Below are 20,429 nucleotides of genomic sequence, written 5' to 3'. Positions count from 1 at the left end.
ATCTCGGAGAGGTTCGGATGGTGATTCATTCTCTTTCGTGAACTTCTCCACAAAGGCTCTGTTATAGACTTGCTCGGGTTTGGGCAAATGATACATCCGTCTCAAGTCGTCAGGCTTGAAGGAACCGAAAATCCTTCCATCCTTAGTATGGAAGGTTCTATCAGTGAGAGTAATTTCTTCAATTGCCCAGCGTACCACATCAGTATAAGGCAGAACTTGTTCTCTGGCTGCTATTCTGTGCAGAAAGGAGTCAGCCAAATCTTTAAGAGTTGCCTCAGACTTTCTTAGTTCATCCACACTAGCCTCCGTTACTGTCTTTTCTGGTTGTTCTGCTTCTAGCAAATTGTATGTACCTTGCCATGTAGTGCCAGGAAGGCCAGTGCATGTAGTATCTGAGATTAAGCCTTTCTTTGAAACTATAGCAGCTTGGCCTGAGACAGGTGTCGTAGTAGAACCTGCCACCTTCTTGAACTTCTTTCCCATCATATTCTGACTTCTCTCGGTTGAATTCTACACAAATGCAAGAGAAATCGTAACAAGGAAATAACAATGACAATCCATAACGGGATAGATATATAACTTGAAGCGTGGTGAGATTAATTCTAAAAGTGGCTGCGGATCTAATGATTTGAGAAGGAACCGCAGATGCAATGATGGTGATTTTACAGCCTGCAGCTCCATAAATGACCATTACTTAAGTTATTAAACCGAATGACCCCTTAAAGCGTGCAATAGATTTTTTCAAGGTCTAATCGTAATTGTTCGTTAATTCGAAGGGGCAAAGCTTTAAATACGCATGCATTACCTTATCCCTTTACTTAACGGCATTTTGAAATTTGTGCTTTTGTCAAATCGGATTTAAATATAACTTTAAAGCTTTGAAATAATCACCTTTCAGGTCATCATTAAGAGTCATCGCATCGCATCGGGGGTGTGAGTGACATTATCATTTGGGAAAGATCTTGGCGAATGCCGATTGCGACATTGCATTATATTTAGCGTGCGAACATAATCCCTAAATGTATATCAATTGATTTACCGACTACCGATAGCGATATTACATCGCATCGGGAAAAGATCTGAACGTCTTATGAAGATGTATGGGATTCTGCCGACTGCCGATAGCGATATCGCATCGGGTCGAGGCTTAAAAGACTTTTCATAAGAGGCAGCGCCGATATTTGATCACCGATATCATGTCGCATCGGGGAAAAGGCATGTGCTTTTTCTGTGTGTGCATTGGCTATCGCCGATGGCCGATAGCGATATCGCATCGGAAAGAACCAAGGTAGCAAATGATCTTGCGATTGCTCTTTCGGACTTAACCAAAAATTGCTTATTATTTGTTCAAAAAGGCTTTTATTGACAAATTTCATTTGATTATCATTCCTTTTCGAACAAATTCATTAATGCCAATTAAAATTTTAAAAGGGACCCATTTCATATGTTAATTGTTTGTGATAAAAAATGTTATGAAATGGGGGGTTGTTGTAGGGCACAACACTAGGGCAAAAAACCCTAAATTAAACATAACTTCTACCGTTAGATCTCCGCCTAATGAACGGCCCAGATTGACTACGAAATTACAACATTTTACAAGGCAATTTTACATCTATTCTTAGCTTTGGGGGCGTTGCCCTCGAAACCCCCCTCCAGGGAGGGGGCGCTCCCAAAAGGTCGCAACCACCCCCCCTAGACCCCCCCTGCAGCGAATATTTTATGGGCGATGTTGCTGCCCCATTTCGAACTAGGGTCCAATGCGATGATACCTTTGAATACAGAAGATAATCAGGCTCCACACCCAACAGTATGGTCCTAGATTGTTTTGGATTTAGTCTGCTAGGATAGATGTCTTCCATTTCACAACATCCTTGAAAGAAACAAAACCACTTGGATTTATGAGCCATATGCTCCACCACACAACCTTATATTTAGAATGATGGTGGCATTCCTCGATACGTAATAATCCTTCACCTAGAAGGAGCCTTGCAGAAGTTTCCCTTCGAATAATAGGAATTGAGAAGATGAAGGGATGCCTAGATTGGAGTGAATACATTGTTTTAGATTTGCAACCAAGTCTGAGCTCGTGGTCCAAATAAGGGGGAATTTCAATTTAAATTTTTCAGGAAAATCTAAAAAAATCCCTTTTAGACTCTGCCAATCGTTCAGTCGAAACAGAGAGGGGAGGAAGGGGTTTACTTCGAAGAGAAGATAGGTCCCTAATGTGCATAAGATCCAATGTTTTCATAACCTCCAAATAAAAAGAAGTAGGTTGAGAGAGGTGGCTCGAAACCTGTAAAATGAGCCCCAACCCAAAAGGGCTTACCATATGAAAGCACCCTAAATGAATCATACTATCGCCAAGGAAACCATCCATGGGACACCAGAACAAACTATGTAACATGGCTACAAATACGTCGTGAGCTCGCAAGAAATAAGACAACAATGAAGAGAACATTGCCCTACCATGGTGGTCTTTTGCAAACTGTTGCAACATATTGAAAAATCTTTGAATAACAGAGCCCATAGTTGCCAACATCCTTCATTGAGGAGAAAGAAGGAACTAACACCTTCTTTTCAAAACCCCCCTCTTTTGTATATCTCGAGCTCATAGCATGTGGTGGCAACCTCATAAAATCTACAAAGAAAGGAAAACCTAGCGCGTTGTACAACCTCCATCCCGCTTTTTAGTCCATATATATATATATATATATATATATCTTAAGAGTTTATTTTAAATATTAAATCTTTAATAGTTATTAACTAAATTAAACATGGTGTTATAATATATCATGATTATGAAAATGAATCATATCTACCAAGCGTCTAGATGGATCAAATCTGATGCAAACCTCTTTTTCAGTGCAAAATTTGAGGAAAAGTTTGCACCTAGAGATTTGATTCCTATGGACGTTTGGTAGATCCATAGTTAAAATGGATTTATGCTGATTCTTAATAATGTTATATATATTCATATAAATTTCACATAGCTATATATAAAAATATTTTTATTTTTAATTTTATTAAAATCTAGACAATACTGTAACAGTCCAAAAATAAATATCTAATTACCTTTTATAATTAACATTAAATTTAAATCTGAGTGGCACTTACCTAGCCAAATAAACATGTAATTAAATTCAACTATGAATAGTGCTTAGCTGTGGTAGAAGTAGGCTTACCGCAACAAGGTTTTGGGGACGACTCTCCAGCCAACCGTAGGCTCAATTGTGCAAGGATTTGCTACAACTGGCCACCCCCGAGCCCTCAATCAACGTACTACTGCCAGTGACTCGTAGGTCTTAGAACACCATTCTCCCAAGAGAATGAAATATAGAATCTCGGAAAGATGGGATGCCTCCCATCCTCCTCACCATCTAATAAATAAAGCAAACATTGGATGGGAACCACATGCACACACTCCATGTGTCTACATGTGGCTTTGATTTTTAGCTTTCTTGTTTTATTTCTTTACTTTTCTTTTGATTTTTAGCTTTCTTGTTTTATTTTCTTCTTTTTGATAGCTTTACCGTTTTTTTTTTAATTGTTTTCTTTGTTTTATTTCGATTTATTCTTATTTAGAGCTTTAGTATAATTATTACTATTTATTATTATTTTTATTTATTTTCTTGTATATTTTAAATATCATTTATTATTTAACATTTATTATTTATTAGTATTTATTATTAAGTGATTTATTATTTATTATTTATATTATTATTATTTATTATTTTTATTATTTATTATTTATTATTAAGAATAAAATCTCCTTATCATACATCTTGTTATCCATAATTCATTCATATAGTTAGTCACCTATGAAAAACATTACAATGTGGCTCTCCCATTGTTATAGATGTTGTTATGCACACAAATTATCTTCTCCAATCATTCTATTTATCATACCTTACATGTTCCTTAAAATAACCTTCATTATTACCCTGATTTTTCGAGTTCATTAGTTGATTGCCAATATTTTCTTCTTTATGTGCATCATCCTTAGATAGACCTTATAGTGATACCTTTAGAGTACCAAGTCATGATTATACCAAACTCTTCCATTATGTTCTAAAATAGGTTGTTTCTTCTTATTGATTTCTTACCCCTGTTGTGATAAACATCTGATCCAAGTTGGCCATAATCACATGAACTATCATTAGCAAGTTTCTCCTTTCCATTTCTCTTTAGACATCTTTATCCACTATATGCAATTACACTTGAATCACGAAACCTCATGTAATATTATACCCAACATCTAAACTGAAATCCAAATCTGTATGATTTGCCATTGAGAATATAGTAGTAAATGAGCAGATACATGTAATCTGAATGGCAATGGCAGTGCAAAATTAAATTTATTAGAAGATCATATTGAGAGAGTTGTGTTCTTGCAATAATAGACCAGAGAAATGCCAAGCAACTGCTATTGCTAAAGGGCAATGAGAACAACAATCCAACCCAAATAATTAGTGAATAGTATGATCAACATTCAAGGAATGTTATCTCTGTGTTTTTAGATCAGATTGAACAATAAAATAATGAACAGATGCTAGTGAACAATGATCATCTAAAGGTAATAAGATATCAGAGTTTTATCCATTGTGAATTGGAACAAATTTCACTATTTTAGAGCACTTTAATTGGGGAAAAATTTCAACTTCAATTATCCAAATACTTCAAGTGCTATGTAAACTGTGTAGTAAAATGAACCGGTGGTGAGTAGTTACACCCCTGTTGTGTATAATGATGTATGGAAAAACCAATGAGGAACTAATGAGTGCACCAAACTTTAACTTACACTTAATTTAATATCAGGTCTTACTTCTATAATTTAATATCAGACTTTTGTAATGATATAATAAGCTGGCTGTAGCTAGTTTAACAAGTATATCTGTGTACCAAAGTCAGATCAATTATCAAAATGTGATAAATAAATAAAAATAAAAAATTGATGAATTGTAAAAGAAAAGAAGGTTGATCTAGAGACCTTGTAAGAGAAATAAAAACACTATTGTAACTCAAGATTCATCATAAAATAAGAACCAATATACTCAATAATAATTATTATCAAAGTCTAATAATGTTAATAAGTTATCCTTATTATCAGAGTTATGAGTTTAATAAGATATGTTTTTATCATAAATTATCAACAATCACAATACTTAAACCATAATTAAACCACAAATTTCTGTAGTATAAACCATGGAAAACATGAATTAGAAGGTACTAATGATGTCAAAATAAAACTTAGAGAATTGTCTCAATGTTGGCGGCATTATTGTGTTAAGAAAGTACTTTGATCTTCGAAAGAAAATTTATTCATCATTATATGTCACACCAATATTAATTCTACAGATTCATGATTTTTAAGGATCAAAATTTTGTGCTGTAGAGTGAAATATTTTGAGTATCTGATTAAGCAATCATAGCTTAGCCATTAAATGATTACTCTAAGGGGATTTAAGAAATCAAACAATCAAAGAAATATTCCACACCATAAAGAAGAGACACTGCCACCCGACCCAGAACCGGATCGGATGATTGGGAAGGTTATTCCTCCCCAACACAAAAAAATCATTTTATTAATTATATGGTCTGCCTGCAAGCGCACCCGCGAAGGCAACACCATTTCGAATCCCTTAAATTGTAATACATTTAGCCATAAAATTGCCTGCATAAGGCAGAAGTTTGTAAGCTTGCGGCCATGGCTATGCGTGTTCCTGCAATTCCATTGTTTCTTTTGACAACAATGTCGAGAAATATGCACACACTATAAGATCAATAGTACCATTTACACAATCAATAGTACCATTTCCTCATCCAAGGTAGATAATTGTTCCTTCAACAAATTATATAGAACTGGTATTTGTTTATACTCGTTTATGCTAATGATGGTAATCTCATATGTATTCTTGATGGAGATGAGGACAATATTTGCAGCCAAAGCAAAGAACAGAAAGAGGAAATGCATGTGAATGTGCATGATGAAGAATTGTATATGAATCGTAACTCAGCTACCCAAAAGAAATCAATCATAGAAAATAAATGAAACCATGCTGATGATATTTACAGCAATCAACTGACTATTGAATGGGATAGAGAAGATGATTTCTTCATCGATTTTCTTGAGGATATATCTTTAGAAATTAAAGATGCTGGTGTATGTAACAACCTCCAAACAACTCCAGATAATTCTCATAATGTCTTGGACAGTCAAGAAGAAGTTTGCCATGTTTTCTTTAAAAAAAATTGAATGTAAAGAGCAATCATTTTATGAAGAGAATGATGAAACATTAAGAAAAGAAGGTCTCAAAGTGTTGTTGGCAGCCATACAAAGAGAGCACTTGCTGGCTCTTCTTGAAAATGAAAAGGTTGTTTCTGAGAATGAAAACATCACAGACTTGCAGTCGGAACAGGCATACAATCACCAACAAAATGATGAAATTGTTATCATGGTAGGCATGCCAGATTATACCTGTGAAGTGAAATCAACAGTCTTTTCTTAAATCTCCTCAAGAAAATAAGATAGCTGAACAAGATATTATTAATCATGTTATTGAAGAAAATAGTGCTCCAGATTTCAAAATGAATATAGGAATTTCTATAAATTATGATCATATGACTATTTCTCTAAAAGAAGACATAGAACTGCCTTTAAAAAAAAATTGAAGCTACTGTTGAAAACCATTTTCAGGAAAGCCAAAGATGAAGAATGGACATATAAGCATGACATGTTTCTTCGATGATGACATTGTTGGCCGCCTCATGGAAGGAGATATTTCTAGCTTGCCAAAAAAAAATATGAGCAGAATATTTGTATGATATACACCAGCAAAAAAATACAGGATTAATGGAAGATTTCAGAGCTGTTGAGGACAACACTCTGTCACAAAATTCAGCAGTTATACAGGAGTTCTTATTTGCAAATCAGAACTTGGTCATCCATTATGATCTTGAAGACCCTGTGGCAGACTATATGGAAACTTTAAACAGTACCCAAAAGGAACAATATACTGTGCTACAATGCCAAATACATACTGCACGCTACAATTCTATTAACATCGAAAAGTCAAACAGTGTAAAGAATGAATCAAACTCTGTTGTTAACGATAAGTGACGCGCTATGTGGTTTGAATGTGCAATCCCAGCACTTAAACCAATTATACGTTTGCCCACTCATACATCTGCCTTTGGGGAATTTAAACATCTATTTAAAATATTAAAGCCCAGTGCTTCGTTCTACCCATTGCTGAGCTGAGCTGTGAAGAAGGACAAAGAAAATTTGAAAAATATGGCAGCGACAATTGTGGCTAGACATGCGTGTGGACTTGAATTGTGCGTATTTTTAAGCTTTGGTGAGCTCGGAGTCCAATTGTACAGAGGCTTTGATTACCAAAGACCGAGAAATGATTATTTTTAGAAAAGACTAATATGCAATGATGGCTTCTGCGTTTTCATGTTTAATCTGTAACTCCCTCGTTGCAAAACAAACTCTTTTGCAGAAACGAACTATGGCCTTTAACAGAAAATTGTGAATGAGAAAAAGCAACAGAAAAATGTTAAACCTCCATAAACCTAAGAGCTGGTATTTACCCTCTTACAAGAATAATTATGTTTCTTAATCAGCCTTTCGAGCACAACCAAGCTAAAATATAGAAAAAGGCAACTATTTAAAAGGAAAACTAGAGTTTATCCATGCAGATGCCCAAGGGACCGACGCCCATTAACACAAGCCCTAAACGTCAAACTGCCACCCTCGTCCAAAAAGAGTGATTTGATTTAATTTCAAAAACATACTTTTCTCAAGTACGAGTTAAACCTGATACTTCCAAGATTAAGTGTGATATCGGTGTGCCAAAAATCACAGTAATTCCACACATCTGCTAAAGAGATAATAGCAAGATAACAATAAAGCAGCATAAGCAATATCTCTAGACCCTAAACTATAAAACGATTAAAGAAAATGAATCGTGTAAAGGCTGCAATAACATCTTAGTAGAAGAACTACCCACCCAATAATTATGCATTTCAATTCGTGGATAATGCCTTTCACTACATTGTGTACAATTACAAAGCTTTCCATGCCTCCATGGGCTCTACTTCAGAATCCCCAACAATTCCCAAGAAATTTGATTATAAATAATTGGGTGGTCTCTGGATTAAGAAAATTGGAATAAACAACCAGTAAAGATGCATGGGACAACAAGAAGGAGCCGGTAATGAAAATATGTACATGATAAGATTAGTCGTGGAAATTACTCATAGGAATGACTTTAAAACGAACACCATCAAAATATAACTATGTAGTAAGTGTGCAATGAATAAAAAATTTACGTGTATAGCGAGGGTTTGTAGAAAAAATATCCGGCCTCCTGGAAGTAACCATCCTGTAACTTCAAAACAAGTCAAGTTAAAAATTCAAACAAAATAACTTCTTTTTTTCCTAGATGCCCATAGGCCCTAAGGGTTGAGCCATGCTCTGATACCATATGTAACAATCCAAAAATAAATATCTAATTACCTTTTATAATTAACATTAAATTTAAATCCGAGTGGCACTTACCTAGCCAAATAAACATGTAATTAAATTCAACTATGAATAGTGCTTACCTGTGGTAGAAGTAGGCTTACCGCAACAAGGCTTTGGGGACGACTCTCCACCCAACGGTAGGTTCAATTGTGCAAGGATTTGCTACAACTAGCCACCCCCGAGCCCTCAATCAACGTACTACTGCTAGTAACTCCTAGGTCTTAAAACACCATTCTCCCAAGAGAATGAAAGATAGAATCTCGGAAAGACAGAATGCCTCACATCCTCCTCACCATCTAATAAATAGAGCAAACATTGGATGGGAACCACATGCACACACTCCATGTGTCTACATGTGACTTTGATTTTTAGCTTTCTTGTTTTATTTCTTTACTTTTCTTTTGATTTTTAGCTTTCTTGTTTTATTTTCTTCTTTTTGATAGCTTTACCGATTTGTTTTTTTTTTATTTTTTTTTTAAGAGCTTTAGTATAGTTATTACTATTTTTTTTTTAAATTTATTTTCTTGTATATTTTAAATATCGTTTATTATTTAACATTTATTATTTATTATTTTTATTATTTATTATTAAGGGGAGGGATATTACAAATACATACTTACATATATATCATTTTTTTGGACATGTTTTATACTTTTTTATAATCGAGTTGTCTTTAGTGCGACTTTTTGGAAGCTTTTCCAATGGATTTTTCCGGTTTAATTTCTCTAAAATCCGGCCAGAATTCATTAAAATCACAAGTTTGATGGGTAACCCCTACACAATAGAAGTGCCCTAAGAGTTTTTCAGGGTGTTGAATCCATATATACACTCAAAAAACTAGTTTAAATAACACAAATAAAGATTTCACCACAATTTTTCCCACTGGATTCCGTCACCAGAAACTCCAAAAAGTCGCACTAAAGACAACTCCTTTTTATAATTATTTTAATGTGATATGCATAACATTGATGATATATAGACACTCACATAAATAATAACTTATTTAATTTTTTTTAAATATTGATTTTATATGTTTATTAATAAAATTTAAATATGAAATTCCAAATTATATATATATATATATATATACACACACACAATATATATATATATATATATATATATATATATATATATATATAGATAATACACAAAAATGCTTGTAATTTTATAAATAAAAATAAAATTACAATATAACCAATTGAATTGAATTGATTTATTATAATTTTTTTTCTTGGGTCGACAATATGTCTTATTTTTATTATTGAGCCAACATTTAAATGTTTATACTCATTTAAAATTACTATAAAATTTATCCTATACTGAATTGTAAACTCAAGCATTATTATTTAAATCTACATCATAATTTTTTTATTATTTTTAATTGAGTGAGCATTATAATTTTGACAGGGCTTTGTAGATCCCGCATAAACACATATTTCTCTGCAGCCACTTAATCATTGTGGTTCTGTGGGCATATTAATTTTGATATCCCTCCATGACTAGTTATAATCTCGGTGAAGATGCTACAACCTTTGCTGAATTTGTTCTCTGCGGCATAATATCTTGGTCTGACTCAACATGTTTCCACAAACATTTTAGGTGCATTAGTTCTTTTTACCTACTCTCTCTTCAAGTTGCTAAATTCTATTTGTTAAAATTGTGAGTACTTCTCTCCATATTTCTAAGATTACTTCTAATAGAGGGAGGCCAAGTAAAATTACCTAAGAGAGTCTCTATGAATACATTGAATTTTTAGAAAAGCAAAGAGAAGAAAGAGAAACAAAATAAACAAGAATTATCTACATTGCTTACGAAGCATAAAATTGAATTATCTTGAATGCTTAACAATAACTACAAATCATTAGAAGATAAAATGATAACATTTGAGACTGAAATCCAAGGAATGAAAGATAAAATGCAAGAAATAGAACACAAAAAACAATCAATAGCCAAAGAAAACTGCACCCTTAGAAATGAGATTAAAGAATTAAAAGAAAAACTAGATAATAATTCAACCCTAAGTAGCACAATGAATAAACTAGGTATCAAAATCATACAAGAGGAAATGAACAAATTAATTGAATTGGATCATGAGCGCCACAAAAGAGCCCCGAACCTTGTAATTGTTGGTATAAAAGAGCAAAACTAAGAGGACACATTAGAAATAGTAAAAGAACAACTGAAAACTAACTCACAAATTCAAATGGCTTATCTAACAAAAGCAAAAATGATGGGAAATATTCTTGAGCATAAACATAGACTAATTTGTGTTAACGTAAGTTCTAATGACCACAAATTAGATATACTTAGTAAAGATCCAAGTTTAAAAGGGTCATGAATCTTTATAAATGAAGATATTGCTCCTGAAGATCAAGTTGAACTAAGGAAAGATATCTGAAAGGTAAAGGAGGCAAGAAAGGAAGGCAAATGGGCAATAAATAGAAATAGGAAAGCTATTATTATAGATAGAGTCCAAAATAAAAGTGATAAATAGGAATTAGGAACACTCTGGATCCTCATCTGAAACTACCGTGGTTTTCCATGACATAAAGGTCCTATGTTAGGTTTGATCCCAAATGATATTGATCTTATTTTCTTAGTTGAACTTGGGATCATGATGAATCCAGGGTCCCCCACATAGATGGATTCATTCTTTGGTCTACTTGGAATAGGAAATTCTCTTGTAGAGGCTTTGGTGGTATAACTTGTTATATAAAAAATACTATTTCTTCCAACATTCAGCTTTATAAGATTGATCCCCTCAATGAGTACATTTGGATCGAAATTTCTGAATCTAACACCATCAAGATTTTTTTTCACTATTTGTTATTTTTCTCCTATCAACTCTACCTCCTATAAGAAAAACAACCTGGATAAGAACTTCCCTTTCATTACCTTAGAACAAGATATCCACAGTCTAAGGAATGAAGGAAACATCCTTTTTCTTGGGGACTTCAATGCTAGAAACGTTATTAAACAAGCTACTCTATTAAGTAATAATTTAACCCTAACGCCCTATGGCTTGATGATGATTGTGACTTAGGTAGTAAATTCAAAATAAAATCTGAAGACATAACCGAGAACCTATATGGTACTAAGCTAATCAAGCTTTGCAGTTCCCAAGACCTGATTACTTGTAACAAGATTTATAAGTGGCCTGCCTCTAGCCAAATGACTTGTATTCATGGGCATGGCAACGATGTTGTGGGCTATGCGATATCTGATACCCCGATTCCCAACTGTATTGTTAATTTTGACCTCCTAGATGACCACGAGCATGATTCAGACCACATACCTCTATCCTTAACCTTAAACCTTCATATGCACACCAAACACATGCAAAAGAATGGTGAAAGCCAAAGACACATTCACTTTGAAAAAGTAAAATGGATTTCTTCTTCAAATATTTAACAAGGGATTTAGGTTCATTAATTTATAATGATAACATTGATCACATGTACCACAATTTTACTACAACCCTCTCCACTACCATTAACAAATTCTCTACAAAGGTATTGTATAAAACAAACAATATATCTTCCAATCCTTGGTATGATAAGGATTGTAAGTTTGCTAGGAGGGTGATTAGAGATGCTCCTAACAAAACCATTAAACCTGAAAAGATAAGTGTATACAAAGCTCTTATCAAAAGGAAGAAAAGGTACTATATAAATAAGATGCAAGAGCATCTTCTTTGCCTCTCTAAAATTGAGCCTAGAAAGTTTTGGAAGAATATTCTTGTTCGTAAAACGAAAGAAGATAATTTGATTCTCTTAAAGGAATGTGATACCTATCTTAAGAATCTATATGACTCCCCGGACACCATGGGCGACATCGTAAACACCCCTATAGAGGAAGATATCTTTTCTTTGGAAGATGTTGAGTTCAAGATTAAGAAGCTCGCTAATGGGAAAACTAGGGATATTGAAGGTTACCAAGCTGGAATTTTCAAAATGGGAAGGTCTATCCTCATCCCTCATATACAAAATTTCCTTAATTTGGCAGTGAAACATGACTTCCCTAAGTCTTGGACACAAATCCATAAAGCCTCATTATGCCTATAATTTAAAAGTAGGGATAAAAACATTCCCTCTAACTATAAGACTATCATGATTAACCACATTTTAGCCAAATTGTATGGGTTCATTTTTGAGAAGAAGAGTAGCCTCTGGCTTGAAATCCATGGTAAAAGAGCTAAAGGGCAAGTTGGATTTAGGAGGGGTCACTCAACGATTGACCACCTTGCTACTCTTAGGTCCATTGCCGAGGAGTGTCGCAAAAGTAAAACTGATCTCTTCTATTGTTTTGTTGACTTTAGAAAAGCTTTCGACATTGTTCCTCGGGAGAAGTTATGGCAAAGGCTCGATGAGATAATGGTTCCTCTCGAGTTGAGGGTTGTTGTAACTAGGTTATACAAGAATGTTATTTCCAAACTTAAGACTACCAAGGATTGGTCTAAGGAGATTAAATTCAATATCAGAGTTAAGTAAGGTTGTCCTCTATCTCCTACTCGTTTTGGCATTTACATTGATAAGTTAGAAGAGTGTTTAGAAGCTACAAGATGTGATGGACCCAAGCTCATTGGTATAGTCATTACTCTTCTCCTCTATGTTGACGATATCGTTCTTCTTACCAGAAGCCCTAATGATCTCGACAAGCAGCTTAACATCCTCCATGATTACTGCTCCAAAATGGGTATGACTATTAATACCGACAAGGCCAAAGTCATGATAATTAAATCCAAAAGGATTAACTATAATAGTTTCATTTATGATAACAATTACTTGGAGAAAGTTTCCTCATACAAATATTTAGGCACTGACTTTCACCTTTAACTCGTATGGAACTATAACATTGAGAAAAATATTATTGGAGGCCGTAAATACTACTATGAGCTCAAAAACAATTGTAAGTCAACACATCTTTGGGTTTGCAGTAAAAAAACATTCGTCTTCGAGACTCTCATCGCCCCTGTTATTTTATATGGAAGTGAGGTTTGACGCTGCAAGAGTAATTATGTTTCTTAATCAGCCTTTCGAGCACAACCAAGCTAAAATATAGAAAAAGGCAACTATTTAAAAGGAAAACTAGAGTTTATCCATGCAGATGCCTAAGGGACCGACGACCATTAACACAAGCCCTAAACGTCAAACTGCCACCCTCGTCCAAAAAGAGTGATTGATTTAATTTCAAAAACATACTTTTCTCAAGTACGAGTTAAACCTGATACTTCCAAGATTAAGGGTGATATCGATGTGCCAAAAATCACAGTAATTCCACACATCTGCTAAAGAGATAATAACAAGATAACAATAAAGCAGCATAAGCAATATCTCTAGACTCTAAACTATAAAACGATTAAAGAAAATGAATCGTGTAAAGGCTGCAATAACATCTTAGTAGAAGAACTACCCACCCAATAATTATGCATTTCAATTCGTGGATAATGCCTTTCGCTACATTGTTTACAATTACAAAGCTTTCCATGCCTCCATGGGCTCTACTTCAGAATCCCCAACAATTCCCAAGAAATTTGATTATAAATAATTGGGTGGTCTCTGGATTAAGAAAATTGGAATAAACAACCAGTAAAGATGCATGGGACAACAAGAAGGAGCCGGTAATGAAAATATGTACATGATAAGATTAGCCGTGGAAATTACTCATAGGAATGACTTTAAAATGAGCACCATCAAAATATAACTATGTAGTAAGTGTGCACTGAATAAAAAATTTACGTGTATAGCGAGGGTTTGTAGAAAAAATATCCGGCCTCCTGGAAGTAACCATCCTGTAACTTCAAAACAAGTCAAGTTAAAAATTCAAACAAAATAACTTTTTTTTTTCCTAGATGCCCATAGGCCCTAAGGGTTGAGCCATGCTCTGATACCATATGTAACAATCCAAAAATAAATATCTAATTACCTTTTATAATTAACATTAAATTTAAATCCGAGTGGCACTTACCTAGCCAAATAAACATGTAATTAAATTCAACTATGAATAGTGCTTACCTGTGGTAGAAGTAGGCTTACTGCAACAAGGCTTTGGGGACGACTCTCCACCCAACCGTAGGCTCAATTGTGCAAGGATTTGCTACAACTAGCCAACCCCGAGCCCTTAATCAACGTACTACTGCTAGTAACTCCTAGGTCTTAAAACACCATTCTCCCAAGAGAATGAAAGATAGAATCTCGGAAAGATGGAATGCCTCCCATCCTCCTCACCATCTAATAAATAGAGCAAACATTGGATGGGAACCACATGCACACACTCCATGTGTCTGCATGTGACTTTGATTTTTAGCTTTCTTGTTTTATTTCTTTACTTTTCTTTTGATTTTTAACTTTCTTGTTTTATTTTCTTCTTTTTGATAGCTTTACCGAATTTTTTTTTTTTTTTTTAGAGCTTTAGTATAGTTATTACTATTTTTTTTTAAAATTTATTTTCTTGTATATTTTAAATATCGTTTATTATTTAACATTTATTATTTATTATTTTTATTATTTATTATTAAGTGATTTATTATTTATTATTTATATTATTATTATTTATTTTGTATTTCATATTATTTATTATTTATTATTATATTATTATTTATTATTAAGGGGAGGGATATTACAAATACATACTTACATATATATCATTTTTTTGGACATGTTTTATACTTTTTATAATCGAGTTGTCTTTAGTGCGACTTTTTGGAAGCTTTTCCAATGGATTTTTCCGATTTAATTTCTCTAAAATCCGGCCAGAATTCATTAAAATCACAAGTTTGATGGGTAACCCCTACACAAAAGAAGTGCGCTAAGGGTTTTTCAGGGTGTTGAATCTATATATACACTCAAAAAACTAGTTTAAATAACACAAATAAAGATTTCACCACAATTTTTCCCACTGGATTCCGTCACCGAAACTCCAAAAAGTCGCACTAAAGACAACTCCTTTTTATAATTATTTTAATGTGATATGCATAACATTGATGATATATAGACACTCACATAAATAATAACTTATTTATTTTTTTTAAATATTGATTTTTCATATGTTTATTAATAAAATTTAAATATGAAATTCCAATATATATATATATATATATATATATACACACACAAAAATGCTTGTAATTTTATAAATAAAAATAAAATTACAATATAACCAATTGAATTGAATTGATTTATTATAAATTTTTTTCTTGGGTCGACAATATGTCTTATTTTTATTATTGAGCCAACATTTAAATGTTTATACTCATTTAAAATTACTATAAAATTTATCCTATACTGAATTGTAAACTCAAGCATTATTATTTAAATCTACATCATAATTTTTTTATTATTTTTAATTGAGCGAGCAGTATAATTTTGACAGGGCTTTGTAGATCCCGCATAAACACATATTTCTCTGCAGCCACTTAATCATTGTGGTTCTGTGGGCATATTAATTTTGATATCCCTCCATGACTAGTTATAATCTCGGTGAAGATGCTACAACCTTCGCTGAATTTGTTCTCTGCGGCATAATATCTTGGTTTGACTCAACATGTTTCAACAAACATTTTAGGTGCATTAGTTCTTTTTACCTACTCTCTCTTCAAGTTGCTAAATTCTATTTGTTAAAATTGTGAGTACTTCTCTCCATATTTCTAAGATTACTTCTAATAGAGGGAGGCCAAGTAAAATTACCTAAGAGAGTCTCTATGAATACATTGAATTTTTAGAAAAGCAAAGAGAAGAAAGAGAAACAAAATAAACAAGAATTATCTACATTGCTTACGAAGCATAAAATTGAATTATCTTGAATGCTTAACAATAACTACAAATCATTAGAAGATAAAATGATAACATTTGAGACTGAAATCCAAGGAATGAAAGATAGAATGCAAGAAATAGAACACAAAAAACAATCAATAGCCAAAGAAAACTACACCCTTAGAAATGAGATTAAAGAATTAAAAGAAAAACTAGATAATAATTCAACCCTAAGTAGCACAATGAATAAACTAGGTATCAAAATCATACAAGAGGAAATGAACAAATTAATTGAATTGGATCATGAGCGCCACAAAAGAGCCCCGAACCTTGTAATTGTTGGTATAAAAGAGCAAAACTAAGAGGACACATTAGAAATAGTAAAAGAACAACTGAAAACTAACTCACAAATTCAAATGGCTTATCTAACAAAAGCAAAAAGGATGGGAAATATTCTTGAGCATAAACATAGACTAATTTGTGTTAAGGTAAGTTGTAATGACCACAAATTAGATATACTTAGTAAATATCCAAGTCTAAAAGGGTCATGAATCTTTATAAATGAAGATATTACTCCTGAAGATCAAGTTGAACTAAGGAAAGATATCTAAAAGGTAAAGGAGGCAAGAAAGGAAGGCAAATGGGCAATCATTAGAAATAGGAAAGCTATTATTAGAGATAGAGTCCAAAATAAAAGTGATAAATAGGAATTAGGAACACTCTGGATCCTCTTCTGGAACTATTGTGGTTTTCCATGGCATAAAGGTCCTATGTTAAGTTGGATCCCAAGTGATATTGATCTTATTTTCTTAGTTGAAACTTGGGAGCATGACGAATCTAGGGTCCCCCACATAGATGGATTCATTCTTTGGTCTACTTGGAATAGGAAATCCTCTTGTAGAGGCTTTGGTGGTATAACTTGTTATATAAAAAATACTATTTCTTCCAACATTCAACTTTATAAGATTGATCCCCTCAATGAGTACATTTGGATCGAAATTTCTGAATCTAACACCATCAAGATTTTTTTTCGCTATTTGTTATTTTTCTCCTATCAACTCTACCTCCTATAAGAAAAACAACCTGGATAAGAACTTCCCTTTCAATACCTTAGAACAAGATATCCACAGTCTAAGGAATGAAGGAAACATCCTTTTTCTTGGGGACTCCAATGCTAGAAACCTTATTAAACAAGCTACTCTATTAAGTAATAATTTAACCCTAACGCCCTATGGCTTGATGATGATTGTGACTTAGGTAGTAAATTCAAAATAAAATCTGAAGACATAACCAAGAACCTATATGGTACTAAGCTAATCAAGCTTTGCAGTTCCCAAGACCTGATTACTTGTAACAAGATTTATAAGTGGCCTGCCTCTAGCCAAATGATTTGTATTCATGGGCATGGCAACGATGTTGTGGGCTATGCGATATCTGATACCCCGATTCCCAACTGTATTGTTAATTTTGACCTCCTAGATGACCACGAGCATGATTCAGACCACATACCTCTATCCTTAACCTTAAACCTTCATATGCACACCAAACACATGCAAAAGAATGGTGAAAGCCAAAGACACATTCACTTTGAAAAAGTAAAATGGATCTCTTCTTCAAATATTTAACAAGGGATTTAGGTTCATTAATGTATAATGATAACATTGATCACATCTACCACAATTTTACTACAACCCTCTCCACTACCATTAACAAATTCTCTACCAAGGTATTGTATAAAACAAACAATATATCTTCCAATCCTTGGTATGATAAGGATTGTAAGTTTGCTAGGAAGGTGATTAGAGATGCTCCTAACAAAACTATTAAGCTTGAAAAGATAAGTGTGTACAAAGCTCTTATCAAAAGGAAGAAAAGGTACTATATAAATAAGAGGCAAGAGCATCTTCTTTACCTCTCTAAAGTTGAGCCTAGAAAGTTTTGGAGGAATATTCTTGTTCGTAAAACGAAAGAAGATAATTTGATCCCCTTAAAGGAATGGGATATCTATCTTAAGAATCTTTATGACTCCCCGGACACCATGGGCAACATCGTAAACACTCCTATAGAGGAAGATATCTTTTCTTTGGAAGATGTGGAGTTCAAGATTAAGAAGCTCGCTAATGGGAAAACTAGGGATATTGAAGGTTACCAAGCTGAAATTTTCAAAATGGGAAGGTCTATCCTCATCCCTCATATACAAAATCTCCTTAATTTGGCAGTGAAACATGACTTCCCTAAGTCTTGGACACAAATCCATAAAGCCTCATTATGCCTATAATTTAAAAGTAGGGATAAAAACATTCCCTCTAACTATAGGACTATCATGATTAACCACATTTTAGCCAAATTGTATGGGCTCATTTTGGAGAAGAAGATTAGCCTCTGGCTTGAAATCCATGGTAAAAGAGCTAAAGGGCAAGTTGGATTTAGGAGGGGTCACTCAACGATTGACCACCTTGCTACTCTTAGGTCCATTGCCGAGGAGCGTCGCAAAAGTAAAACTGATCTCTTCTATTGTTTTGTTGACTTTAGAAAAGCTTTCGACATTGTTCCTCGGGAGAAGTTATGGCAAAGACTCAATGAGATAATGGTTCCTCTCGAGTTGAGGGTTGTTGTAACTAGGTTATACAAGAATGTTATTGCCAAACTTAAGACTACCAAGGATTGGTCTAAGGAGATTAAATTCAATATAAGAGTTAAGTAAGGTTGTCCTCTATCTCCTACTCGTTTTGGCATTTACATTGATAAGTTAGAAGAGTGTTTAGAGGCTACAAGATGTGATGGACCCAAGCTCATTGGTATAGTCATTACTCTTCTCCTCTATGTTGACGATATCGTTCTTCTTACCAGAAGCCCTAATGATCTCGACAAGCAGCTTAACATCCTCCATGATTACTGCTCCAAAATGGGTATGACTGTTAATACCGACAAGGCCAAAGTCATGATAATTAAATCCAAAAGGATTAACTATAATAGTTTCATTTATGATAACAATTACTTGGAGAAAGTTTCCTCATACAAATATTTAGGCACTGACTTTCACCTTTAACTCGTATGGAACTATAACATTGAGAAAAATATTATTGGAGGCCGTAAATACTACTATGAGCTCAAAAACAATTGTAAGTCAACACATCTTTGGGTTTGCAGTAAAAAAACATTCGTCTTCGAGACTCTCATCGCCCCTGTTATTTTATATGGAAGTGAGGTTTGTCGCTGCAATATATCTAGAGAATCATGGAGAAAGATCGAGATGATCCAAAAACAATTTATAACATACAACCTCAAGATTAAAGGAAACTCTTTCTACCCTTTTCTCTTGATTGAAGCTAGCCTTTTCCCCCATTGAAAGCATGGTTATGTTTAGGTATTTGATGTACAAGAAAAAATGTACAACATGGAAGCCAAACGGCTCCCCAAAATTGTTTCTAACTCTAGTCAAAACCCTGAACTTCGACTCAAGCAAGACTGACATAAGGATGCGTAATCCTGGCTCAACCATTCGGGGATAAAGAAGGAGATAATCTTGGAGAATAAGGATAATATTAAAAATGCTATTACTTCCAAATTTAAGGATAAGTTATGGGATGATAAGGAGTTAGAGGGAAAAATGAAGCTAAGGTATTATAAGGAGGTGATCAACCCCACGCTTGCTAACCAGAATTATCTTTTTGTTTTGACCAATGTTAAGAAGAAAATGAACATTGCAAAGATAAGAATGATTCTCATGAGCTTCGGAGTGAAACTGAGCGATGGTATATTCCCAAAACACCTAAGGACAAAAGAATTTGCCCCCTTTGCGATATTAAGAGAGTTGAGGATGAAAAACACATTCTCTTGGATTGCCCGACCCTTACTCACATCCATTCTCCTTTTAAAAGCATTTTCCACACTACCAACCTTCTTGACTTGTTAAATAAGCAAAACTACAATGATCTTAGAATGCTTCCCTCCCTTCTTTTTGATCATATAAATAAAATATTAAATTGTCTCATTTAATTGCTTACTTTCTTAAGGTCCATATTAGTCTTAGTGGACATTAACCATCACCATCATCATCATCATCATCATCATCATCATTATTCTATATTGGGAATATACATACACTGTCAATATTGTCAACATCCCACATGTCACTGGGGGAA

The sequence above is a fragment of the Pinus tabuliformis genome, chromosome 3_2 (assembly GCF_031772625.1).
Source record: "Pinus tabuliformis cultivar Carrire ecotype Pingquan chromosome 3_2, CPIR1, whole genome shotgun sequence".
In the NCBI taxonomy this organism is placed as follows: domain Eukaryota; kingdom Viridiplantae; phylum Streptophyta; class Pinopsida; order Pinales; family Pinaceae; genus Pinus; species Pinus tabuliformis.
The sequence above is the reverse complement of the archived record's forward strand: the minus strand, read 5'-3'. Positions refer to the sequence as shown.